The sequence below is a fragment of the Oncorhynchus tshawytscha genome, linkage group LG04, assembly GCF_018296145.1.
Source record: "Oncorhynchus tshawytscha isolate Ot180627B linkage group LG04, Otsh_v2.0, whole genome shotgun sequence".
In the NCBI taxonomy this organism is placed as follows: domain Eukaryota; kingdom Metazoa; phylum Chordata; class Actinopteri; order Salmoniformes; family Salmonidae; genus Oncorhynchus; species Oncorhynchus tshawytscha.
Genome location: NC_056432.1, coordinates 58,616,213 through 58,643,969, shown reverse-complemented (window position 1 = coordinate 58,643,969; position 27,757 = coordinate 58,616,213).

The following is a 27,757-nucleotide window of genomic DNA, read 5'->3' as shown; positions in this document are numbered from 1 at the left end:
TTCTGGTAGTCTCTTGTGCAGGTAGAGTAATGTGGAGAGGCACTTTCTAGTTAAGCCCTTTTGAAAATACAACACGCTAGTGTTGTAAAGCGCAAATGCTGAGCTAAGCTCACGCAATATGTTGTTCCATTCTTCTGAATATCAAGTTGTTAAGTATTTTATGCACGGAAATCAATTGACCTTGGTAGAATTTCACTCGGTTTCCCACTTTGTACTTGAGAAGGCATTGCCTGTTTTAGATATTGAAGTCAAATACGGTCCCCGTAACAGCCCTACTAAATTCCCAAATTTAGGCCTAATCCGGAGCTGGAAATATGTTTATAGGTTAATATGTTTTACATTACTGTGCAGCATAGATGCACCTACAGTGTTATTTTCTGTATCACATATACTGTATGCATTTCTTTACTGTTGAAACAACAGTAACGCTCCTTATTTTTAAACATACCCAGTACCTTACCATATTATACATATAAATATGAATACAACATCAGGTTTTGCAGTTGGGGAATAAACTGTGTGTGATGCATTAGCAGTTGTGGCTTTGTTGCAGGCAGCAGAGCACTCCAAGAATGGTTTAGTCAAGTGACTGAGCATGGTGGTCTTGTGATGCATGGATGCACAGTTAGCCTCTTGCATACCCTGTATGACAGTGATGGAGAGCAGGTACAGTACCCAACCTGACTTCAAAGTGAACAGCAGATTAGACAGGACCACCTTGACACCACAGCCCCACTGGAATGCTCACAGCGGGGGAAGCAGATGCTGTTCTCCCAAAAGTATGTATTTTGTGTGGTTTGATACCTTTAACTGTCATTCCTACTCACACAATTTCTTAAACTTTTTAGGTGTAACTTTGTCAGGTTGTTCTTATACCTGTGTAGTAATGGTGTAATTATAGTAGTAACAATATTGCATTAACATAATCTTACTAGTAGCAGGATTGCCATTGCTCCACAGATAAGCCTAAATATGACTTCACTTTAAATAGGTAATACTGCTTTACTGCTAGTTCTTGGTATATATTCTTGCAACGTGTGATGTTGTACATTTTTATTTAACTAGGCAAGTCAGTTCGGAACAAATTCTTATTTACAATGACGGCCTAGGAAAAGTGGGTTAACTGCCTTGTTCATGGGAAGAACGATGGATTTTTTTACCTTGTCAGCTCGGGGATTCGATCTAGCAACCTTTCGGGTACTGGCCCAACGCTCTAACAACTAGGCTACGTGCCGCCCCTACATAAAGGACTCCTGTTTATTCTACTCTCTGTTTGTAGACAGATTCCCCTCTTAGGCTCGAGTTAACCAAATCATAGGGTGTGCGTGTGAGATCTTAAACTGGTTACTAGCATATCCATGTGATGCTGATGATGCTATAAAGACATCACTGAATGTTTAGTCATAAAGGAAATCAAATCAAACAGCCATTGATTCTTGCTATGGTTCCCCAATATTGTATTGGGTAAATCAAATAATTAATTGTGAATTTACAGTCTCAAGACTAGTGGTATGCACTGCAGTATGCTGCTTTAAATCAAACACCAGTCATTTGTCATTGTGAAAAAGAGACTTGATTTTAATTCGATGGTCAGTTACAACTGCTAGAGACTTGTGGAACTGAAATGTATCCTTCAAATTAGCATTGCATTTGAACTTAATTAGTTATTTAATGTGTTTAATGTTGTTTGGAATGAACTGAATAATTTTCGACATATATTGATGAAAGGTTGCATAGGCTTAAGGTTGACCCTCTTTGCTTTAGAGTTACAGTATTCTTGGGAATATCAGTTGACTTCATATTCAGTCATAGTTTTACTATATCTTGGGAACGTACTGAATCTTCCAATTAATAAAGTTCATCATTAGGCATGCTTGGAAATATAGATTCCTTTGACTACAAATCAACCAGAATTTGAAATGAATTGTGGAAAATGTATTTGATGCAACACCTTTTTTAAATTTATTTTTTATTTCACCTTCATTTAACCAGGTAGGCCAGTTGAGAACAAGTTCTCATTTACAACTGCGACCTGGCCAAGATAGCAGTGCAACACAAACAACACAGAGTTACACATGGAATAAACAAACGTACAGTAAATAACAATAGAAAAGTCTGTATACAGTGTGTGCAATTTAAATAAAATTAAGGAGGTAAGGCAATACATAGGCCATAGTGGCGAAATAATTACAATTTATCAGTTAAACACTAGAGTGATAGATGAGCAGAAGATGAATGTGCAAGTAGAGATACTGGGGTGCCAAGGAGCAAAAAAACAAAACAATATGGGGATGAGGTAGTTGGGTGGGCTATTTACAGTTGGGCTATATACAGGTGCAATGATCTGTAAGCTACTCTGACAGCTGATGCTTAAAGTTAGTGAGGGAGATATGAGTCTCCAGCTTCAGTGATTTTTGCAATTCGTTCCAGTCATTGGCAGCAGAGAACTGTAAGGAAAGGCGGCCAAAGGAGGAATTGGCTTTGGGGGTGACCAGTGAAAAATACCTGCTGGAGCGCCTGCTATGGGTGAGTGCTGCTATGGTAACCAGTGAGCTGAGATAAGGTGGAGCTTTACCTAGCAAAGACTTATAGATGACCTGGAGCCAGTGGGTTTGGCAACAAATATGTATTGAGGGCCAGCCAACGAGAGCATACAGAGGTGAGTAGTATATGGGGCTTTGGTGACAAAATGGATGGCACTCTGATAGACTGCATCCAATTTGCTGAGTAGAGTGTTGGAGGCTATTTTGCAAATGACATCGCCGAAGTCAAGGATCGGCAGGATAGTCAGTTTTACAAGGGTATGTTTGGCAGCATGAGTGAATGATGCTTTGTTGTGAAATAGGAAGCCGATTTGGATTGGAGATGCTTGATGTGAGTCTGGAAGGAGAGTTTACGGTCTAACCAGACACCTAGGTCTTTGTAGTTGTCCACATATTCTAAGTCAGAACCGTTCAGATTAGTGATGCTAGACGGGCGGGGTAGGTGCGGGCAGTTATCGGTTGAAGAGCATGCATTTAGTTTTACTTGCATTTAAGAGCAGTTGGAGGTGGGGTATGAAAAAGCCTTTCCAATGTTGAGTTCCCTGTGGTGGAAGCTGACTGTTGCCTAGGCAAACTCATACCGTCTGTGTCAATTTCTCTTCTTTTTGGTCTTGATTTACAAGTCAGCTCCACGTTGTGTCAATGGATCTGGACATTGTTTGGCATTAGACACAGATAAACAGCTACAGTTATCAATCAGTACCACAACCTGAGACATGAAAGACATGAAGACATGAAAGACATGAAACATTACAGATGGTGAAGACCCTGATAAATAGCACCAATGTTCCAATTAACCTTGATAATGCATCTTCATTTCAATACCCTTTTGAAAATTTAGATCTTTAGTTTGAGGCAGTGTATGGAAGCTTTACATCTACTCATTATGGAAGAAAGAGGGTGTTTTACTTTACTGCCTCATTAACCTGTATAGCTGTGCAGGTGTCTATAACTGTATTATCTATTAACAAGAGGCCTAGGACACCTCACATTAGAAGAAGGCAGATGTGGTCTTCGTCTTGTCTCACTAATTAACAGCCCATCTCTAAGTGGAGTTGGTTTACCTCTCATTGGCCAAAGGCTTGTGGGTTAGTGCTGGTTAACCACATTACTTGTTTCATTTGTTTGGGAAATGTGTGACCTGTCACAGCCATCCATTAGTTTTACACCACTGCCATCCCACCCCTCACTAAACCCATTAAGTCTAATATTTTATCAGAAAGCCACCTGTTTGCCAGATGCACAAACAATGACTCCCGTATCATTGACCCATTGCACTATTTTTTTTTTCTTTTTGATTTATTTCAATGTATTTTGATTTATTTATTTCAGACCATGAAGTCACAGCGGACACAGCAATCTTCCCCTCCCTTTAAAGCCTCAATAATATGCTGGTATGCTGCACATATTAATGGACTTCATTCCACCGCTGCCTCTCTGTGTGCCAGGAATGGTAAATGCACTCAGGAATCTAATAAGGCCTGATTGTCAACATGGCGTTGTTTGTTGTTTTGACTGCAATTAGACTCTCAGGCCCCTGTCTCGATGCTGATGGGAGAAAATGAGCAGGGCAGTGGCAGCAGCAAATCATTATGACACAAAGGAATGAAGGTCAAGCGGTTTTAAGGGAGAAGACAATTAAAGTGCTGAGGCGTTGTCCATGAAAAGGTTATATCACAGCTTTCTGGCTCACCCTTGAGACTTTTACAGTGCTCAGAGAATATTGTGCTATTTGTCAAAAGATATTATCAATGTCAGAGAGAATGTGGAGATGTGGTGTGTATAGAATACGTTTAAAAAAGTATTTTTCTGTTGTCGTCGTATATGGACTAGTAACCAAAAGGTTGCAAGTTCAAATCCCCGAGCTGACAAGGTACAAAATCTGTCGTTCTGCCCCTGAACAGGCAGTTAACCCACTGTTCCTAGGCCGTCGTTGAAAATAAGAATTTGTTCTTAACTGACTTGCCTGGTAAAATAAAGGTAAAATAAAAAAATAAAAAAATAGAATGTTATAGACATTTATGACAATCACAGTTGATCCAATGTGTATTGCACACTGAGTATACAAAACATTATGGACACCTTCCTAATATTGAGTTGACCCCCCCCGGGGCATGGACTCTACAAGGCGTCGAAAGTGTTCCACAGGGATGCTGGCCCCTGTTGACTCCAATTCGATACTCACGGGATACTGTTGAGCATGAAAAACCCAGCAGTGCTGCAGTTCTTGACACAAACCGGTGCGCCTGGCACCTACTACCATAACTCGTTCAAAGGCACTTATTGTGTTGCCCATTCACCCTCTGAATGCCACTCATACACAATGCATGTCTCAATTGTCTCAAGCTTCCCAATCTGACCCTCAAACCATCAAGGTCACCTAATAATCCCCAGTTTACAATTGGCTCATTCATCCCCCCCCTCTCCCCTGTAACTATTCCCCAGGTCGTTGCTGCAAATGAGAACGTGTTCTCAGTCAACTTACCTGGAAAAATAACGGATAAATTAAAAAAATTAAAAAGGTTAAAAATCCTTCTATAACCGCTTCTCCCCTTAACAAGTGACATCAATAAGGGATCATAGCTTTCACCTGGATTCACCTGGTCAGTCTATGTCATGGAAAGAGCCGGTGTCCATAATGTTTTGTGTGCCTACAAAACCTCTTTGGAGTTATTAAAGATTGCTTCAGGTTCTTTATAATCCATACAAAGTATAATTATCACAGTGTAAATCACATTGACCTACCTGTACACCCACAGCAAGACGCAAGAAGTAAGAAGCATACTGGTTTCATTTAAGTGTCAAACATCAGCATTTATCATCCGACTAATAACTTGGGAATGACTTGCAAACGTACATTTTCCGAGAACTTATACATTCTCATCCCTGGATGCGTTGTGCAACGATGCATAATACATACCTTTAACAATATCTGTGAAAGCCAACACCATTTCAGAGAACCTGTAAAACCTACTGTAAGGGTTTGGCTGAACATAGAAAATACTGACATTCAAACTCTAACGTAACATCACCCTAAACATCTGAAAGTAGAACGTAAATGGTGATATGCATAATCATAATTAATTATTTACAAATAAAACAGACAAAATAACTTAAACCAATGTAAGTTAACCATTTTTTTCCCCCAGTCATTGTACTTTACTTGTTCCTGAATATCATTAAAAGTGAACAACTGCTTTGATTATTTCCCACCACTGATGGGCAGTCATTCTTTCATTGTATGTATCTTCTGTTATTTATCTTTAGGGCAGTCTCTTGTTCCAGGCACTGCATGGGCCTCGTGTATAGCTGGTGGATAAAGAGAGTGCTCACCCTCTGTGGCTACCTTTGGCTTTATGCCGCAGGCAGCAGAGACAATGGCCATGTCAGGATATTCCTCCAGGAGTGCTGGTGCTTTCACTCCTCTCTAAAGCCCCCAAATCAAAAGGAACCTAATTCCACAGCCAAAGAGAGATCTTCTAGATTGCAGTCTCTCAGAGGTGGAGACTCAGCATGTTGGTGTGACAGAGTGGAACGTCTGCTCAGTTTTGTCTTTCAATGAATATATCTGAAAACCTTTGTTTTCTTACCTTGGGAAGTTCTCTTCAGGAATAGACATGCAGTTTCATATTTTATCATTCTAATATCTGAGAAATTAGTGTATAACAAGCCAATCTAACCAATGATGACATTATTTAGACTATTTTGATGGTGTAGTAGATACTGGATTAATAGCAAAACTTGACTCTGAGTTTAATTCATGAACTGAAAAGACATTATCTGGATCTTTGTATACCTAGTTCATCCAATTGACACAGAGGTTCTTCCTCCAATAGATACAGTACCTCAAAGGTTTTCATATCAGCAGTTGTTCCAGTAAGCCCAACACGTGATACGAGAGATGTGAATTTCTCACTTGTGAGAAGGAGATTAAATACCCCATACCTAGAGGGAGTTGTTCTCTCGGCCAATAATTCATGGATGAAATGCAAAACATTTATTTGATTTTATCGTGGTCTTGTTGATAATTTTCCAGAGGCCTCTTAGTCTTATTGGCAATATATTCATTTTTCCTGCTTTTTTTACTCCACGAGATTATCTTGTTTCAAAATGTTGTTCCCTGGTAGAAATAATTGCGTGAGATTCTGATTATAAATTATCGGACTTTCCTTAGATGAATAGCCACAGATCACTGGCACTAGTTCTCTCATTGATGATGTCTGTTCCCGCAACCAGACAGAGACATCATTTAAAAAGCAAGACATTGTCTTATCAGTAATTGCTTTTTAGTACTTTAGTAAGCAATATCCCATTTTGTGCTGCTACCAGACAAGACAACTAAACACCAGAACTGCTTTTGACAATTAGCTGTTATTAAATTCCTCTCTTATAATACCATGTCTGTGAATGGTAATACAATTGTAACAATTCTTGAAGCATGACGCTATAATGACAATATAGTTGGTATTTTTGCATCACAAAATGAAATATTATGGCGTTGTATCATCATGATGATAGCCTGTTTTACTTTATGTCCTAATAAACCTCTTACTGCCATATGTAGTTTGGATAGATGCACTTGAAAGAAGGGAGACAAATGATCCTCACTGTGGTGTTGCTGTGCGGTGCTGTTGCTTAGCTCAGGAGCTAACACCGGGGAAAGACCAGCTTGGCAATAATCATTCTCACACATGCACATACACACACACACATGCACACACACACATGCAGTCTGCACAAACAGACTCAACTTTTTTATTTTTAGAGGGCGCGTTGATTTAATTACTGTAAGTAGAATCCTGTTAATCTTGTATATTATGCTACATACACCCACTCTGAAAAAAGGTACAGTAAATTGCAGAGAAATTATAGACAAACAAGACATGTATGTAGGTCACTCCTCTCCCATCGGTCCATCCTCTCCATCATCTGATCCATAGCTGACCCAATCCGGTGAAGAATGGTTGTGTGATGGAGGACCCTCTCCTCCATCGATGGGAGAGGAGGTGCGGCTGCTCCTGCTGACTCCATAGTAAAAGGTGTGGGATTCTGTCACGGATGAATAGGAGTGGAAGGTAGGAGTCAGGTGCAGAGAGCAGAGGGTTCAAGAAAAATAGGTAATTTATTCCGGCACAAACGGTCATGCCCAAACACAGGGCGGAGCGAGCTCTGCCCATGGAACATACCTCGCCCACTCACCAGGCCGGCCCCGGCAATACGACCGCAGAAACCCGAGGTCAGGCTGACCGAGACCCCCAGCCTCTCCATAAACACCCTCCAAACTCTGGACGTGAACTGGGTACCCCGATCAGAAACGATGTCCTCAGGCACCCCATAGTGCCGGAAGACATGGGTAAACAGAGCCTCCACAGTCTGCAGGGCCGTAGGGAGACCGGGCAACGGGATGAGACGGTAGGACTTAGAAAACCGATCCACAACGACCAGGATCGTAGTACTTCCCTGGGACAGGGGAAGGTCGGTGAGGAAGTCCACCGACAAGTGTGACCACGGCCGTTGCGGAACGGGGAGGGGCTGTAACTTCCCTCTAGGCAGGTGTCGGGGAGCCTTGCTCTGAGTGCACACCGAGCAGGAGGAGACATAAAACCTCACGTCCTTTACCAACGTGGGCCACGTTGACTCCGCACTGTCCTCTCGATGCCAGGATGACCCGAGGAGGGTAGAGTATGGGCCCAATGAATTAAGCTATCACGGACAGCCCGCGGCACGTACTAAGCCCCTGCTGGACACTGAGGGGGGTGCAGGCTCCAACCGTGATGCCCTCTCGATTTCCGCGTCCACCTCCCATACCACCGGTGCCATGAGACATGAAGGTGGAAGGATGGGGGTCGGCTCGATGAACCGCTCCTCTGTATCATATAGGCGGGACAGCGCGTCGGCCTTCATGTTTTGGGAGCCTGGCCGGTATGAGATGGTGAACCGGAACCGGATATACTCAAGATTACGATGGTCAGTCCAGATGAGGAAAGGGTGCTTTGCCCCCTCAAGCCAATGTCTCCACACCCTCAGAGCCTTGACTACAGCTTACAACTCCCGGTCCCCCACGTCATAGTTTCGCTCTGCCAGACCTAACTTCTTTGGGAAAAAAAGTGCAAAGGCGGAGCTTTGGTGGTGCGCCCGAGCTCTGTGACAGCACGGCTCCTACCCCAGCCTCGGACACGTCCACCTCCACTATGAACGCTAAAGAAGGGTCCGGATGCCCCAACACGGGCGCATTGGTGAACAGCTCCCTCAGATGACTGAAAGCCCTGCCCGCCTCTGCTGACCTGCACAAGCACGCCGGTCCTCCCTTCAGCAGTGAGGTAATGGGAGCAGCCACCAGACCAAAACCCTGGATAAACCTCCGGTAGTAATTGTCAAACCCTAAAAACCGCTGCACCTCTTTTACCGTGGTCGGAGTCGGCCAATTACGCACGACTGTAACGCGGTCACACTCCATCACCACCCCAGAGGTGGAAATGCGATAACCCAGAAAGGAATCGGCTCGTTTGGAGAACACACATTTCTCAGCCTTGACGTACAGGTCATGCTCCAGCAGTCAGTGTGGCAGAATAGATCAGTATGTCATCGATGTACACTACCACTCCCTGCCCGTGCAGGTCTCGGAGAATCTCGTCTACGAAAGATTGGAAAATGGCTGGAGTATTCTTCAACCCATATGGCATGACAAGGTACTCATAATGGCCAGATGTAGTACTAAAAGCGGTCTTCCACTCATCTCCCCCCCGGATACGCACCAGGTTATACGCATTCCTAAGGTCCAGTTTTGTGAAGAAACGCGGCCCGTGAAATGATTCCACCGCCGTGGTGATGAGAGGTAGTGGGTAACTAGACCCCACTGTGATTGAATTTAGACCGCTATAATCAATGCACGGACGCAGACCTCCCTCCTTCTTCTTCACAAAAAAGAAGCTCGAGGAGACGGGTGACGTGGAGGGCCGAATGTACCCCTGTCCCAGAGATTCAGTGATGTATGTCTCCATAGCCACTGTCTCCTCCTGGGACAACGGGTACACGTGACTCCTAGGAAGTGTAGCGTTCTCCAGGAGGTTTATCGCGCAGTCCCCTCGACGATGGGGTGGTAATTGGGTCGCCTTCTTCTTACAGAAGGCGATAGCCAAATCGGCATATTCAGAGGGAATGTGCACAGTGGAAACCTGGCCTGAACTCTCCACCGTAGTCGCACCTACGGAAACTCCTATACACCTGCCTGAACACACCTCTGACCACCCTCGAAGAGCCCCCTGTCTCCATGAAATAACCGGAATGTGATGAGCTAGCCAGGGAATTCCCAGCACCACTGGAAATGCAGGTGAATCGATAAGGAAGAGACTAATCCGCACCTTATTATCCCCCTGCGTTACCATGTCCAGTGGAACCGTGGCCTCCCTGACCAGCCCTGACCCTAATGGTCGGCTATCTAAGGCGTGCACGGGGAAAGGTTGGATCCATGAAGTTCCCAGCTGCGCCTGAATCGACTAACGCCTTATGCTGTAGAGAGGGAGGAAACCCAGGAAAATAAGTTAACAAAAACATATGGCTGACAGGAAGTTCTGGGTGAGTCTGGTGCTGACTCACCTGAGGTGAACGAGTAATGCTCTGCCTGCCTTCCTGACACCCAGACGAGCTCCTCCAGCACAGATCGGCGGTGTGTTCTCGCCGACCACAACTGATGCAGAAGGAAAATTCTCCTCCGGTCCCCCTCGATGCAGCCCCCCCTAACTCCATGGTCATGGGAGCAGGAGGGCCTGGAGTTGGAATCGACAGGGCCCGTTCTGGACGCTCGCGGGCAGCCAGCAGGTTGTCCAGACGAATTGACATGTCAAACAGTTTATCCAGGGAGATGGTGGTGTCCCGACACGCATGGTCCCTGCGGACATCCTCCCTGAGGCTACAACGGTGGTGGTAGTGGTCCATCAAAGCCCTGTCGTTCCACCCCGCCCCTGCGGCCAAGGTCCGGAACTCAAGTGCAAAGTCCTGCGCGCTCCTCGTCTCCTGTCGCAGGTGGCGAGGGTAGTGATCCCTCGCCGAGTCTGGGCCATTCCACACTGCGTTGGCCCACCCCGTCAGACAGGAGACGAGGACGCTCACGCTCTCCTCCCCTGAGGGAGTCGGACGAACGGTAGCTAGGTACAACTCCAGTTGTAGGAGAAACCCCTGACAACCCAGCCGCCATCCCATCGTACTCCCTGGGGAGCGCCAGACGCAGGGCACTGGAGCATGACGCTGAAGCAAGGGTAGGTGGTGCTGGTGGAAGGGGCGCTGGAGGAGAGGTAGGAAGGACACTCCTCTCCCATCGGTCCATCCTCTCCATCATCTGATCCATAGCCGACCCAATCCGGTGAAGAATGGTGGTGTGAGGAGGTGCGGCTGCTCCTGCTGACTCGATAGTAAAAGGTGTGGGATTCTGTCACGGATGAATAGGAGTGGAAGGTAGGAGTCAGGTGCAGAGAGCAGAGGGTTCAAGAAAAATAGGTAATTTATTCCGGCACAAACGGTCATGCCCAAACACAGGGCGGAAAACACTGACCAACCCAAAACACAGGGTAAAACGGTCTGGAGCACAAAACCACATCCAACACTAAACATGAACACAAAATAATCCCACACAAACTAGAGCCTAACAAGCTTAAATAGGCTAGAAAATCAAGAAAACACAAATAGGAACAGGTGCGACTAAACTAAACAGAAAAGGAAAAAGGGATCTGGCGGCTAGTAGGCCGGTGACGACGACCGCCGCGCACCGCCCGAACAGGCAGGGGAGCCAACTTCAGCTGGAGTCGTGACAGTCAGGCTCATTTTTATTAAGCATTTAGTGACAACATACTGATGTTAAACGTCTAATTTTAATCAATTACTTTTACTTTACTTGACATTATTTAATTCAGAAATCACCTCAATGAGTGGGTTTCATATAAAATATAGCCCAAAATACACAGAGAAAATGATCAAACACCCCGAAAACATTTATTCTTAAAATATGAAAGCAGATGTCACTTCTAACACCCCTGGCTGGGTTTCAATTGCTTCAAAGCAAACACAAAGTTAGCTATAGATATGTCTACACCGACTATGGGTTCCACAGCTCAAGATGTTTTGGCCCTTAATACAGCACGAACTGCATTAAACAACCAGCGTATGTACTGATTGAATTCCAGTCTTTTTGTTCGTGGGTCAAAAACATATTAGGAAATGTATGTAATCTTAGGACATCTTAAAAAATGTACCTTAGAGTACACTGAGTGTACAAAACATTTCCATGACATATGTAGACTGACCAGGGGAATCCAGTTGAAAGCTATGATCCCTTATTGATGTCACTTGTTAAATCAGTGTGCCATTCAGAGGATGAATGGGCAAGACACAAGATGGAAGATCCTTTGAACAGTTTTTACCCCCAAGCCATAAGACTCCTGAACAGGTAATCAAATGGCTACCCGGACTATTTGCATTGTGTGCCCCCCCCAACCCCTCTTTTTACGCTGCTGCTACTCTCTGTTTACCATATATGCATAGTCATTTTAACTATACATTCATGTACATACTATCTCAATCAGTCTGACTAATGCTACTGTATATAGCCTGTCTTTTTACTGTTGTTTTATTTCTTTACTTACCTATTGTTCAACTAATACCTTTTTTGCACTATTGGTTAGAGCCTGTAAGTAAGCATTTCACTGTAAGGTAAAAATCAACTTTGATTTGATTTGGTATGGTAGTAGGCGCACCGGTTTGAGTGTGTCCAGAACTGTAACGCTGCTGGGTTTTTCACACTCAACATTTTCCCGTGTATATCAAGGAATGGTCCACTACCCAAAGTACATATGCCAATTGACCTGTATATTTTGAAGTTGATTAAATTAGGCCCGTATTGGTTTAGATTTTATTTTTCTCCAGAGAATATGTGGAAACACATGGCAAAAGAAACCAGAGCTAAAACAGGCAAACACTTTAAGTTTTACCCTGTACATATTTCTTTACTTGATAGTGTAACACATCATGTAATGTTACATATCCTCTCTGTTGTCAGTGTCGATCTTTACACAGTTGCCATCACAATATGGGAATTTTTCAGAAAGAATAAACCTACTGAAGTCACCTTATTAAATATCCTAATGCATGTGCAAATTACTTTTGTCATTTAGCAACAGAGAGAGAGAGGGAGAGGGAGAGAGAGGCAAAGCATGAATGATTATTTGTAATAGTGTAATCTCTGATGTTATATCATAGAGGTTTTGTTCAATTCCAACAGCAAACCACAAACAATAAATAAATGTAAGCTTCATTAAGTAATTAAAACTATCAGGCACTGGGAGATGTGAAACAGACTGAATTTTGATTTTAAATGAACTAATTAGTTCACCACCAATTATCCAAATTGATGAAGAAAATTAATAGCTTAACATTGTCCAGCATATGTTGCACCTTGACTACAGGAGAATATAGAGTTTAAGTTTTGAGTTGTAGTTGTATTCCTTGTGCCTGTAACACAGTTAATTCTATAACAAGGGGAGTTTAGTGGCAGGTGGCACTGTGGCTGTGGAATGACTAAGAGTATAGCATTCTCCCATAAGAGTCTAAGCCCTGTCTAAGCCAGGGGGATGGGGTTCTACTAAGCTATATGGAATTGTTTTAAGAAGGCCATACCATACCTTCATTTTGCTATTTGATTCAGAATTTTAAGACCCCTTGAAATATATATATATATAAAAAAATCTAAAATAATTATTTGATGAAAAATGATGTTTGCCTTACTGCTATTAGCCCTTACAAACGGATTGAATAACAGATTCACTACATGGAACAGATAGTCCCCCCCAAAAAAAATCTAAAGGAAGTTTGTTCTGTTGTGTCTGTGCTATATCTAAGCGATATAAGAAAGAAGAGGAAACATTTGTTATTATTATAACTTGTTTTTACATGTACTAAACCCCTTATCTTTGGTAGTAAAACATCTCATATAAACTCAGCAAAAAAAGAAATGTCCTCTCACTGTCACCTGCATTTATTTTCAGCAAACTTAACATGTGTAAATATTTGTGTGAACATAACAAGATTCAACAACTGAGACATAAACTGAACAAGTGACGAACAGAAATGGAATAATGTGTCCCTGAACAGAGGGGGGTGAAAATCTAAAGTGACAGTCAGTATCTGGTGCATTAAGTATTGCAGTGCAGCTCCTCCTCATGGACTGCACCAGATTTGCCAGTTCTTGCTGTGAGATGTTACCCCACTCTTTCACCAAGGCACCTGCAAGTCCCCGGACATTTCTGGGGGGAATGACCTCACCCTCAGATCCAACAGAGATCCGGGCTCTTCACTGGCCATGGCAGAACATGGACATTCCTGTCTTGCAGGAAATCACGCACAGAACGAGCAGTATGGCTGGTGGCATTGTCGTGCTGGAGGGTCGTGTCAGGTTGAGCCTGCAGGGAGGATACCACATGAGGGAGGAGGATGTAACGCACAGCGTTGAGATTGCCTGCAATGACAACAAGCTCAGTCCAATGATCCTGTGACACACCACCCCAGACCATGACAGACCCTCCACCTCCAAATTGATCCTGCTCCAGAGTAAAGGCCTCGGTGTAACGCTCATTTCTTCGACGATAAACGCGAATCCGACCATCACCCCTGGTGAGACAAAACCACGACTCGTCAGTAAAGAGCACTTTTTGCCAGTCCTGTCTGGTCCAGCGACGGTGGGTTTGTGCCCATAGGCAACGTTGTTGCTGGTGATGTCTGGTGAGGAACTGCCTTACAACAGGCCTACAAGCCCTCCGTCCAGCCTCTCTCAGTCTATTGCGGACAGTCTGAGCACTGATGGAGGGATTGTGCGTTCCTGGTGTAACTCGGGCAGTTGTTGTTGCCATCCTGTACCTGTCCCACAGGTGTGATGTTCGGATGTACCGATCCTGTGCAGGTGTTGTTTCACGTGGTCTGCCACTGCCAGGACGATCAGCTGTCCATCCTGTCTTCCTGTAGCGCTGTCTTAGGCGTCTCACAGTATGGACATTGCAATTTATTGCCCTGGACACATCTGCGGTCCTCATGCCTCCTTGCAGCATGCCTAAGGCACGTTCACGCAGATGAGCAGAGACCCTGGACATCTACCTTTTGGTGTTTTCAGAGTCAGTAGAAAGGCCTGAAGATCTGTGAAGATCTATTTGGATTTTTACAAATTATCTTTGAAAGACCTGAAAAATAGTATTTTTTTTGCTGAATTTAGAACTTACGCATTGCAGTCTTAGTGAGGGAAGGAAAGGAACTCTTGTTTGACGGCTAAAGGAGGGCAGGGGCAGCATAGAAAATGTCACTGTAACATTAGTTGCACTGATCGTTTCTAGCAATTGTGACTTCAAAGTAGCATAATGACTTTTTAATGGGTATATGGTTGAAGGGGTGAGTGGTTGACCCCTGAGACTAATTTTGAATATGGAACGAGAACCAGATTCATGTTCACAATGTAGATTCATTAAGAGGAAAGAAATATTGGACCAAATCAAACTGTAATTTAAGAGCATTGTGCATTTGGAGCATGACTGGATCCCAGCATGGTGCCCTTAAAAGCTAGAAATGTCACCTCTGTAATGTCCATAGACTAATGTACTCAAGAAGGCTGGGATGAAACACAGCCCCCTTTTGACGTTTATGGTCTGGCTCCATGTGCCTGGCTTACTAAGGATAGCTAAATAAACACAGGCATGCAGCTGGCGATTGGGTTCCCTCTCAATGTCAGCTAAGACTTTGTCTCTGAAACTTAAACCCCACCGTTTATTTTTTTTCTTCAAGTCTGGAAATTAGCTACTCTTTAAAGATAAAGGTGGATTTACAAATAAGGCCCACATTACACCTCGTATCAACATAGATTTGCCATCTGCATGGCGTTTCTATTTCAAAGTAGGCGAGGCAACGGTCCCCTATTATATGAAGGCCTGTAATGAAAGCCAACACAACCTTTGCCACATGACCTAGAGACCCACATCTGAATACCCTGCATGCTGTGTGCCTAATTCTTTTTATTTGTCTAGGTGACTCAAGGAGTGCATAAAGCTTACTGAAACTCGTATTTTTCGAGTTCCCCAGTTGTTGTCACTCGAGTGAACTATCCCTTCACCTCGTATTGTTTTAACTTGGTCTGACAGATTCCTACGTGACAACCAGAATGAAGTGTATGATGTCAACAAACATGGCGCCACAAATAGCTGGAAAACAGCTTAGCATTAGCTCATCTTAATCAGTGCAACCTTCAAAAAGTATTCTACACACATATGTGTTTATTTTAATCTATGCAAGAATTGGAAACGCATTATTTGTCAACAGTATTTGAAAACGTGAAAAAAATCTATATGGAATTGTTTTAATAAGGTCATACCAAGGATCATTTAGCTATTTGATTTTGAATTAGCCCATACAAACGCATTGAATAACAGATTCACTACCAGGAACAACAGCCCCAAAAGATATCAAAAGAAAGTCAGGAAACATTTGTTATTTCTGATTTACTTGTATTTAATACCATGTGTCTGGTGTTAAACAGTCTCCATATACGCTTCCATTAATTTTTTCAACTGGTACCGGGAATTTCAGACAAGTCTTTTTAGGCCTGTGGGCATCCTAGAGCAAAATAACCGACATGTTGATGTTCGTGAGAGTCTCACCTTCACACAGCGGAGTCATATAGTAGGCCAAACCGTTCGAACGCTACAGGCGACTTTGTGAGAAGACCGATTTCGGGATGCCTCATGGTCTGACAAACACCGCTCTAGCTCTGTCACCTTTCACCGCAAATGCGGAAGTGCAACACAGGCGGATGTGGTGGATTGAGATGCAGCCAATAAAAAAACAGATATCTCTAGCTTAAACTAACACATTTTCTATGGGAATTGTTTATTATTCTAATTAGATATCATCGACCTTAGGGTTTTTTAAATCAAGAATTTAGATTTTTCTGACAGAAGGTTTACTTATGGTGTTCAATTTGTGTAATTCAAAGCTGTCGTGATTATGCATACTTCAGATACTGTAGCTTGCAGTAAGCATATCCAAGAGCATGATAAATAAAAGAAATGAGAGAACAAGTAACATTTGCAATTTCAGTACATTTCAGTCATTATCACTTGATTGTTACACCTCGAAAGAACCAGTATCACAACAGATGTAAAACTAAATTGTAATTATGTCTAGGTAACATGCCATCTAAATATTCAAAAGAAACCCCAAAATGTGAGTATTTCAATAGTCACTTTTCCTTAGCCTCTTCAGAACACAATCATATCCAACATGTCTTTCCTACTTTGATTTTATGGACATCAGAAATGGCCCATGGGGAAATGAGTGATTTAGTCAAACTGCATTCGTCAAGTGCTACAGTAACTTGGGGTTTTGCCAAATCTCCTGGGATACATGATAATATTCAAATTACTTGTGGACAAATAGCCAGACTTAAAGTTTACATAGTAGTACAGAAGAATTTTACATCAGAAAGATATTATTTAATTCTACAAAGATATTATCCTTTCATGTGAGCTGATTAAAATGATACCGTGGGAAAATAATGGAGCATTTGTTTTCTTTCATAAAGATCAGAAAGATTTGCAATTAGATCTAAACATAGTTCCCTGCCCTAAAAAAGCCTGGCTAATTGCGCTTGAAAAAAAAACTCCCTGTTAGAATTCAATAGGGGGAACTGGAGAGAGCCCTAACAGCAAATTGAAATTGCACTCCATCTCCCCAGAAGTGAGTTGAAATGCAAAGCCTATGAGAGGCAGACCAGGGCAGAGCAGAATGGTGCCGTGTGGAGCAGAGTGGAGCAGAGTGTCGTGTTTTACCCAGAGGGATATGCTCCTCCCAGCTCTCATCACTGTACTGTAGGTGCTCCTGACAAGATGAGGACACACATGGAGAGAGAGGGGGGAACGGCACAGAGACAGGCTCCCTCCCACAGGCTCTCGGCCGACCCACTGATAGGATCAAGAGGTGGCCAGACTGGGGCCCCATGACTCTGCCTGGGGGTCCAGGTCTCCTCCTGTGAAGCCTGTCTTCTAAAACCCCCTAAGGTCTATGTCCGCACCCCCGCGGAAATCAAATTAGCATAATACAACTATCCCCATAAAAATCAGTCATCTAAGCTAGAGATATTCGTTTGTTTTGCATTGGGTGCGTCTCAATCCATCACATCCGCCTGTGTCGCACTTTTGCTTCTGTGGTGAAAGGTGACAGAGCTAGAGCTGTGTTTGTCAGACCATGAGACATCCCGAAAAACGGTCTTCTCACAAAATTGTCTGTAGCGTCTGAACGGCTACACGACCCCCACAAGCGTCTTGGGACTTGTTGGCAGATCGGTACAGCCAATCTGCCAACTTCTGTCTGTAGCGTCCAAGTAGTTTGGGCTACACACTAATATAACCCCTCTGTGCAAAGGTGAGACACTCATGAATATGTACACTACCGTTCAAAAGTTTGGGGTCACTTAGAAATGTCCTTGTTTTTGAAAGAAAAGCAAATTTTTTGTATGTTAAAGTAACATCAAATTGATCAGAAATACAGTGTAGACATTGGTAATGTCGTAAATGACTATTGTAGCTGGAAATGGCAGATATTTTATGGAATATCTACATAGGTGTACATAGGCCCATTATCAGCAACCATCACTCCTGTGTTCCAATGGCACGTTGTGTTAGTTAATCCAAATGTATCATTTTAAAAGGCTAATTGATCAGTAGAAAACCCCTTTGGAATTATGTTAGCACAGCTATAAACTGTTGTCCTGATTAAAGAAGCAATAAAATTGTCTTTCTTTAGACTGGTTGAATATCTGGAGCATCGGCATTTGTGGGTTTGATTACAGGCTCAAAATGGCCAGAAACAAAGACCTTTTTTCTGACACTCGTCAGTCTATTCTTGTTCTGAGAAAGGCTATTCCATGAGAGAAATTGCCAAGAAATGGAAGATATCGTACAACACTGTGTACTACTCCCTTCACAGGACAGTGCAAACTGGCTCTAACCAGAATAGAAAGAGAAGTGGGAGGCCCTGGTTCACAACTGAGCAAGATGACAAGTACATTAGAGTGTCTAGTTTGAGAAACAGATGCCTCACAAGTCCTCAACTGTCAGCTTCATTAAATTATACCCGCAAAAGACCAGTCTCAATGTCAACAGTGAAGAGGCGACTCCGGGATGCTGGCCTGCTGATAATGGGCCTCTGTACGCCTATGTAGATATTCCATTAAAAATCTGCAGTTTCCAGCTGCAATAGTATTTTTACAACAACATTAACAATGTCTACACTGTATTTCTGATCAATTTTATGTTATTTTAATGGACAAAAAATGTGCTTTTCTTTCAAAAACAAGGACATTTCTAAGTGACCCCAAACTGTTGAACGGTAGTGTACATGTTGGTTGTTTTGCTCTAGAACAGGCCTCACAAGACTGGTCCGAAGGTTCCCAGTACCAGTTGAAAGAAATAATGAAAGTAAACTCAGCAAAAAAAGAAATGCCCATTTTTCTGGACCCTGTCTTTCAAAGATATTTCGTAAAATTCCCATGAACTATAAACAATTAATGAACATGCACCTGTGGAACGGTCGTTAAGACACTAACAGCTGACATATGGTAGGCAATTAAGGTCAGAGTTATGAGGCCTTTCTACTGACTCTGAAAAACACCAAAAGAAAGATGGCCAGGGTCCCTGCTCATCTGTGTGAACGTGCCTTAGGCATGCTGCAAGGAGGCATGAGGACTTCAGATGTCGCCAGTACTGTCATGTCCGTACTGTGAGACGCCTAAGACAGCGCTACAGGGAGACAGGACAGACGGCTGATCGTCCACCTGCACAGGATCGGTACATTTGAACATTACACCTGCGGGACAGGTACAGGATGGCAACAACAAATGCCCGAGTTACACCAGGAACGCACAATCCCTCCATCAGTGCTCAGACTGTCCGCAATAGGCTGAGAGAGGCTGGACTGTGAGCTTGTAGGCCTGTTATAATGCAGGTCCTCATCAGACATCACCGGCAACAGCGTCGCCTATGGGCACAAACCCACCGTCACTGGACCAGACAGGACTGGAAAAAAGTGCTCTTCACTGATGAGTCGAAGTTTTGTCTCACCAGGGGTGATGGTTGGATTCACGTTTATCGTCAAAGGAATGAGCATTACGCCGACGCCTGTACTCTGGAGCTGGATCGATTTGGAGATGAAGTGTCATGGTCTGGGGCGGTGTGTTACAGCATTATCGGACTGAGCTTGCTGTCCTTGCAGGCAATCTCAACGCTGTGCATTACAGGGAAGACATCCTTCTCCCTCATGTGGTACCCTTCCTGCAGGCTCATCCTGACATGACCTTCCAGCATGACAATGCCACCAGCCATACTGCTCGTTCTGTGTGTGATTTCCTACAAGACAGGAATGTCAGTGTTCTGCCATGGTCAGCGAAGAGCCCGGATCTCAATCACATTGAGCACATCTGGGACCTGTTAAATCGGAGGGTGAGGGCTAGGGCCATTCCCTCCAGAAATGCCTTGGAACTTGCAGGTGCCTTGGTGGAAGAGTGGGGTAACATCTCACAGCAAGAACTGGCAAATCTGGTGCAGTCCACGAAGAGGAGATGCACTACAGTACTTAATGCAGCTGGTGGCCACACCAGATACTGACTGTTACATTTGATTTTGATCCCCCCCTTTGTGAGGGACACATTATTATTTCTGTCAGTCACATGTCTATGGAACTTGTTCAGTTTATGTCTCAGTTGTTGAATCTTGTTATGTTCTTACAAATATGTACACATGTTAAGTTTGCTGAAAATTAACACAGTTGACAGTGAGAGGACATTTCTTTTTTTGCTGAGTTTATTTCCTCTGTGGCACTGAAACAATGGTCAAAGTCAGATAAAAACAATATTGGCCAAGGCACTGGTCAAAGTGTTTTTAAAAAATTGATATAAAAGCATAGTACAAAATACTATTCATTTTATTAAAGTATCCTGTTCAATAAACTAACTGAAAACAGAAAGATATTGCACTTGATGATTGCAATTGCGGAATGTTTTGGGTTGATTTCCTTGTGTCCGACGACTTTTGGTTTTCGTGGTTTTCATAGTGGAGTGCAGAACAGAAATGGAAAGAGAATACACTGGTTAGCAACGCCTTAGTAAAGCCAAAGTAGTCTTTACCCTATCCTCTTAGTATTTTACCTGCCAAGAGACAAACTACTCACACCATGATGATTTATTTCACTTGCATGTTTAGAGAACATTTTATTATCTTGAAATGCAAATCTCCATTTACACCACTTGACATACGTCAGAGTTATGTCCATAGATAAAATTGTAGGTTTTTGCACAGTCATCTGAGAGTGAATAATTCTTAACCCTGTTACATGCTGCCAGTATAAGTGGCAGTTAGTTTTTGTGTATGTGAAAGGGTGTGTATTGAGTTGTGTGACTGTGAGCTCGCAGCACCTCACGTGTAGAGAGAAGCTTTGATTCATTGTGATGTGGGGAGACTGTCTCTCGTCACTATTTCTCAAGTAGGTCACAAACTCTCTTTCTGAACACCCAGGAAATAATCCCCATCCCTCCATATGCTAGGAGCTTATGGAATATGAAGAAAAAAGCATGTTCCACTTCATTCCAGTTTATTTTCACCTGGTAGAAAAACAACAAATTAGCTGTTTATTTCTTTTGACAAATACTAATCTGCAACATTTTAAAATTAATGTTGAGTAAAGTACACACAAATCATTATCAGTTGTTATGACCTTATGATCAAAAATATATACCAAAGGGCATGACTCGCACGGCTTTGAGGTTCATTTTCACCCCCTCCATCAATACTTACCATTCAGATCTGGATGACTAAAGTACTGACTCAAGGTGTACTGCGTGAGAACGCAACAGCAGGAACCTGATTTGCAGTGTGAAAGACTTGCATCAGTAGCCATGGTCCCTCTTCTGTCTGAGCTATGGAGCTGTTTAGACTGTGACTGGTTCTCTGTGTGTAAGCATCTACCCACGAGGAGGGTCTTGATGGATCTAATTGTTTCAGTCACAGTGGCAACAAACAAGAAGTCCAGGGAAAGTAACAGATCACAAAATGGCTGTAGAATCACACAGCTGTACCATTTCATGACTGCTTTTGTACTCTGAAGGTTGATATAGAGCAAGCTAAATATGGTCAGAGCTGTCTCGCCATCTTCAAAGTATTGATTTTCCATATGTCTCTAGCTGACGATTAAGACCCCTCAGAGCAAGTGCCCCCAAGCTAACATCAGCTGTGTCTGTCAAATATGGTGTGATAGGAATTGATTGGTCTGTGGGCATGTCTGTTGGCCTTGCTCACTGTCTCACTCATTCTCTGTCTCCTTGACCCATAAAGGAAGACTACACTCGGTTGCTTGGTTTTATAATTTGTTCGTCCTTCCTTTATGCTCCAGCAGACTTTTCCACAATTATGAATTTTCAACAACAAAAACACGATTTAAATGAGCGAGTCAAATATCCTATTGTTAAAGCTTATTTTCTATGTATTATATCTTGCGTTTCTTAAACAGCTATTGAAAGTCTAATCCCCATACATTCACATTGTTCAGCTTGTGTTAATATTCTGTTTATTTGTTCTCGTAATATTTTTCACTGAATAAATCATGCTCTGCTAGCAATGTATTGCAATAAATGATTATGAGGTAAAACATGACAGAGTGTCAAATTATTATATGGCACACATTCTTATTACATTTATTCCTTTGCTAGACGATTTACGTTTTGCCACTCATGTATGAAGTACTATTCTACTCACCAAGCAGAATGTAAAAAACAGAAGCAAAACTGTGCCTTCCTAAATTATTCAGGAAACATTAATCTGAGTTTATTGCTAAGTACACTCTCTTCCTGACTGGCTTCACCTTGCTTTGCTCAGAGGCGAGTTGATGTGATCCATTTCAGTGATGTAAGTGCACTGCTGCAGAATACGTTATACTGTATACTGTACACCACATCAACACAGACATCTTAGTTAAAAGGGTGGAGAATTGGGCAGAAAGCTTTGGCTGTGAGCGATCAGGTTTCCTTTTAAAGAGCTGCGGGAACAGAAGTGTTACAATCAGCAGGAACAATCACAGCAACATTCCGGGAAATGGTATCGGGCATGCCAGTCCATTTCATCCATCTTGGATGATGTGTACAGGAAAAGGAGTTTTCCTAATCAGCTTATATCCTCTCTCCCTCTGCAGTGCATTCTGGGACAGCCCGTTCACAGTAATCCATCTTTTGATAGAAAGGTAATGTGTTCTTAAGTGAGGTATCCAGTGATACAAATGAGATCTTATCTTGAAATATTACATCACGCTTTATATCTTGATATTAATTGGTTGGACTGACGGCCTTGTGAGTCAGTGTGCTAAGTACTGTACATAGTAAAGGTTAACTGAGGAAGTCCTTTCTACTCAACATCCTTTTAATCTGTAGTGTTTAATTATGTGCAAATGTGTGAAGGTCCTAGGAAAGGTAACACAGCCCCTCTATACAACACCTCTATGGCATCTGTAAGCTCATACACTCATGGGCGGTTGGATGCCACCAGTCTTATATGCTACACAAGATGTAACCCACAGCTCACTGGGTTTCTTTTTGTCCTCCCAGATATACAGTAAGCTATTTAGTCCAGAAGTGGGAAAGCCCTGACATCACTGGAGATTGAATTGCACTATATTGGTATGAAACAGTGGCCTGCAGACCAAGCAGTGCTTTTAATTATCAGTTGATAGAAAGTGAATCTGTGTGTTGACTGTGTCGGGCTAGGCCTCAGGCAGGCTCTACGGCAGTAGCCTGAGCCACTCTCCAGGGCCCTCTCCACAGGCAGCAGACAGTGGGAGGTGGACCATTTGGTTCTCTGTACAACTTGGCACCGGCACGCCTGTGATCCTGTACAGCTCCCTGGGCTCTGACTACACGTCCAGACTGGGAGCCGAGGACATTGTCTGTGTAACAGTGCCCGTAACCAGTTGAAAGAGTACACCTCAAAGAGACCCCGAGGAGCAAACAAAGCTATTTCATGTGGGTGGTGCCTTCTGACTGTAATATAAAATATTATGCTATTGTGTGTAGGTTTGCATGGTAAGAGAGAAGTGTGTGGACCACAGTTTCCATTCACATTCCATGCTTGCAACTGCATCACCATAGTACAAGTACACCATTGATTTTGTGCTTCAAATTTCATGGAAGTTTGTAGCTGAGAAAACAATCTCTTTATCGAAAAGGGCCCTGATTCTCAGCAATCTTCAAAGTACTCGGCAGCATGACTCCCCGGGTCCCCTGCGATTCCCTCCACCTCCACCCTCTTTATTGCTATCTCTGAGCTATTCAGGCTCCAGAGATAATTTAATAGTTGAACTCAAAGCTATCAGGGACTCTAAACATCTATAGGCCCTACATCACCTGATCTGGGTGAGATGAAGACATGGTAGTAAGACATGGAGGTGAATACCTAAGCAGAACTAACAGAGAGCAAAGCCAAGCTCAGTCGAAGAAACCACAGTGCCAACAGCCAATCTGGAAAATGATTAGCTCTCCACATTATAAGATATAGAAAGGCACACATGCACGTGCAAAGACACACGCACATATACACACACACACAATAAGCCAGAATTCAAGCATGAAGGTTCAGTTTTTCCCATCAAGCACATAATAAAATGTAAATTCACATGATTTTGGACTACCATATATAGAAGTTTGTTTTGTTCCATGCGGTTGAATATGTTGACTGTTTCCAAATGTACATGGTTAGTTTTCCTCTCATGAAGTTGTTTGCTAACAGACCATCACAAGTGTTCTGAGGTTTCCCTCAGCAAAGCATGATGCATGGAAATTACAAACAGTGCCGTTTGACAGGTAAGAGGATCGTGGCCTCTTCACATATCTTATGGAGGGAGTGTTAGGATAAGTCTTCCCATGTGCTCTCTGGCCCAGCAGGCATGCTGTGGGCTCCACATCTTTCAAATGAGATCTGGAAGTCTTCAACTTCTGGAAATGTAGATCTTAGCCTGTCCTTTTAGATCTACTGTGGCATCAGGACCCAGAGGTTTCTCTAACCTCCTCAGCCTTTGAGGTTTGTCTGGCCCATGTGGGGCCAGGGGAACTATGATACTTTTCTACTTCTTAACAACCGTTGGTTTACAGCTCCTTTGTCATTGATATGAATGTTGTTATATTCATGAGCTGCAAGATGATACCACTCTAAAATGTAATAATCTGCTAGAAAACATTTTTTTCCATCAGCAATTTGTCACCGTGAGGCAGAATGCTACTAAGAAACATATAGATATCTTACTCCACACAATAGAACATGCCAAGTTGTTGACAGCATTTTCAGTGTGCTTATCAATTTACACTGAGTGTACAAAACATTAGGAACACCTCCCTAATATTGAGTTGCACTTACATCTTACGTCTTGCCCATTCACCCTCTGAATGACACACATACACAATGCATGTCTAATTGTCTCAAGGCTTAATAATCCTCCTTTAACCTGTCTCCTCCCCTTCATCTACACTGATTGGAGTGGATTGAACAGGTGACATCAATAAGGGATCATAGCTTTCACCTGGATTCACCTGATCTGTCTATGTCATGGAAAAGCAGGTGTTCCTAATGTTTTGTGCACTCAGTGTACATGCAAATCAAACTATGAATCTGTAATACTGGCGTATTCACTGATGGGTGAAACAATTTAAAAACATAAATAATTGCTGTACTGCATTCACCTTGCCTTGCACATGTTGCATTTAACGAGGTGATTCAATGAACAACATGTTCTTGATGAGTAACCTTGGCTGAAACCTGAAGACTTGCATTAGCTCCCCTGGCGAATGCCTAGGCGTTGTGGCATGCAAGAGACCCAGGTCCTAAACCAGTCAGACACACACACACACACACACACACACACACACACACACACACACACACACACACACACACACACACACACACACACACACAGTAAACACACTAATGTTCTAACACAATTACGTAGATACAGTGGGGTAAAAAAGTATTTAGTCAGCCACCAATTGTGCAAGTTTTCCCACTTAAAAAGAGGAGAGAGGCCTGTAATTTTCATCATAGGTACACTTCAACTATGACAGATAAAATGATACTTTTTTTCCAGAAAATCACATTGTAGGATTTTTAATGAATTTATTTGCAAATTATGGTGGAAAATAAGTATTTGGTCAATAACAAAAGTTAATCTCAATACTTTGTCATATACCCTTTGTTGGCAATGACAGAGGTCAAATGTTTTCTGTAAGTCTTCACAAGGTTTTCACACACTGTTGCTGGTATTTTGGCACATTCCTCCATGCAGATCTCCTCTAGAGCAGTGATGTTTTGGGGCTGTTGCTGGGCAACACGGACTTTCAACTCCCTCCAAAGATTTTCTATGGGGTTGAGATCTGGAGACTGGCTAGGCCACTCCAGGACCTTGAAATGCTTCTTACGAAGCCACTCCTTCGTTGCCCGGGCGGTGTGTTTGGGATCATTGTCATGCTGAAAGACCCAGCCACGTTTCATCTTCAATGCCCTTGCTGATGGAAGGAGGTTTTCACTCAAAATCTCACGATACATGGCCCCATTCATTCTTTCCTTTACACCGATCAGTCGTCCTGGTCCCTTTGCAGAAAAACAGCCCAAAAGCATGATGTTTCCACCCCCATGCTTCACAGTAGGTATGATGTTCTTTGGATGCAACTCAGCATTCTTTGTCCTCCAAACACGACGAGTTGAGTTTTTACCCAAAATTTATATTTTGGTTTCATCTGACCATATGACATTCTCCCAATCTTCTTCTGGATCATCCAAATGCTCTCTAGCAAACTTCAGACGGGCCTGGACATGTACTGGCTTAAGCAGGGGGATACGTCTGGCACTGCAGGATTTGAGTCCCTGGCGGCGTAGTGTGTTACTGATGGTAGGCTTTGTTACTTTGGTCCCAGCTCTCTGCAGGTCATTCACTAGTTCCCCCGTGTGGTTCTGGGATTTTTGCTCACCGTTCTTGTGATCATTTTGACCCACAGGGTGAGATCTTGCGTGGAGCCCCAGATCGAGGGAGATTATCAGTGGTCTTGTATGTCTTCCATTTCCTAATAATTGCTCCCACAGTTGATTTCTTCAAACCAAGCTGCTTACCTATTGCAGATTCAGTCTTCCCAGCCTGGTGCAGGTCTACAATTTTGTTTCTGGTGTCCTTTGACAGCTCTTTGGTCTTGGCCATAATGGAGTTTGGAGTGTGACTGTTTGAGGTTGTGGACAGGTGTCTTTTATACTGATAACAAGTTCAAACAGGTTCCATTAATACAAGTAACGAGTGGAGGACAGAGGAGCCTCTTAAAGAAGACGTTACAGGTCTGTGAGAGCCAGAAATCTTGCTTGTTTGTAGGTGACCAAATACTTATTTTCCACCATAATTTGCAAATAAATTCATAAAACATTTTTTTCTCATTTTGTCTGTCATAGTTGAAGTGTACGTATGATGAAAATTACAGGCCTCTCTCATCTTTTTAAGTGGGAGAACTTGCACAATTGGTGGCTGACTAAACACTTTTTTGCCCCACTGTAGATGCCATAGACCTTTCCAGGCTATTGTGTGGGATTTTTGTGTCAAGATGATCAAGTCAATATAGCAGTGAAACTTGAGAGACCACATTAACTACTATGTTTTTTAAACTATTGTAGAGTGCAATTGAAACTAGAGAATATCATTATATTAGAGACAGACAAGCCATAAACCAGGTTATTCAAGCGTATTACTTTTCTTTTTATCAAGAGACAGAAAATAAACATGAACCTAGATTCCCATCACTTATTCAAGACTGAATTCCCAGGAAGAAGTGTGGGAAAGAGTGTTTTTGTTCCATTATGTTTTTTTACTCATACGTTTTAGTAATCTGTTTACATAGCTTTTAAGTCTGTGTTTCAGAAAGTCCTGTTTTAGTACTTACTGTAGGTTTATTTTGAACCGCATGGCAGAGAATATTTATGTAGAGTACACCTAGAAACCATATTTTCTCTAATTATTGCACTATCCTGATTACAGCAGGTTGGTGGAAAGCACAAGACAACATTCATGTTTTTCTTCCTGGAATTTGGGGCAATTACTTTTGCTGTGTGTATATAATTTTTGTTCAA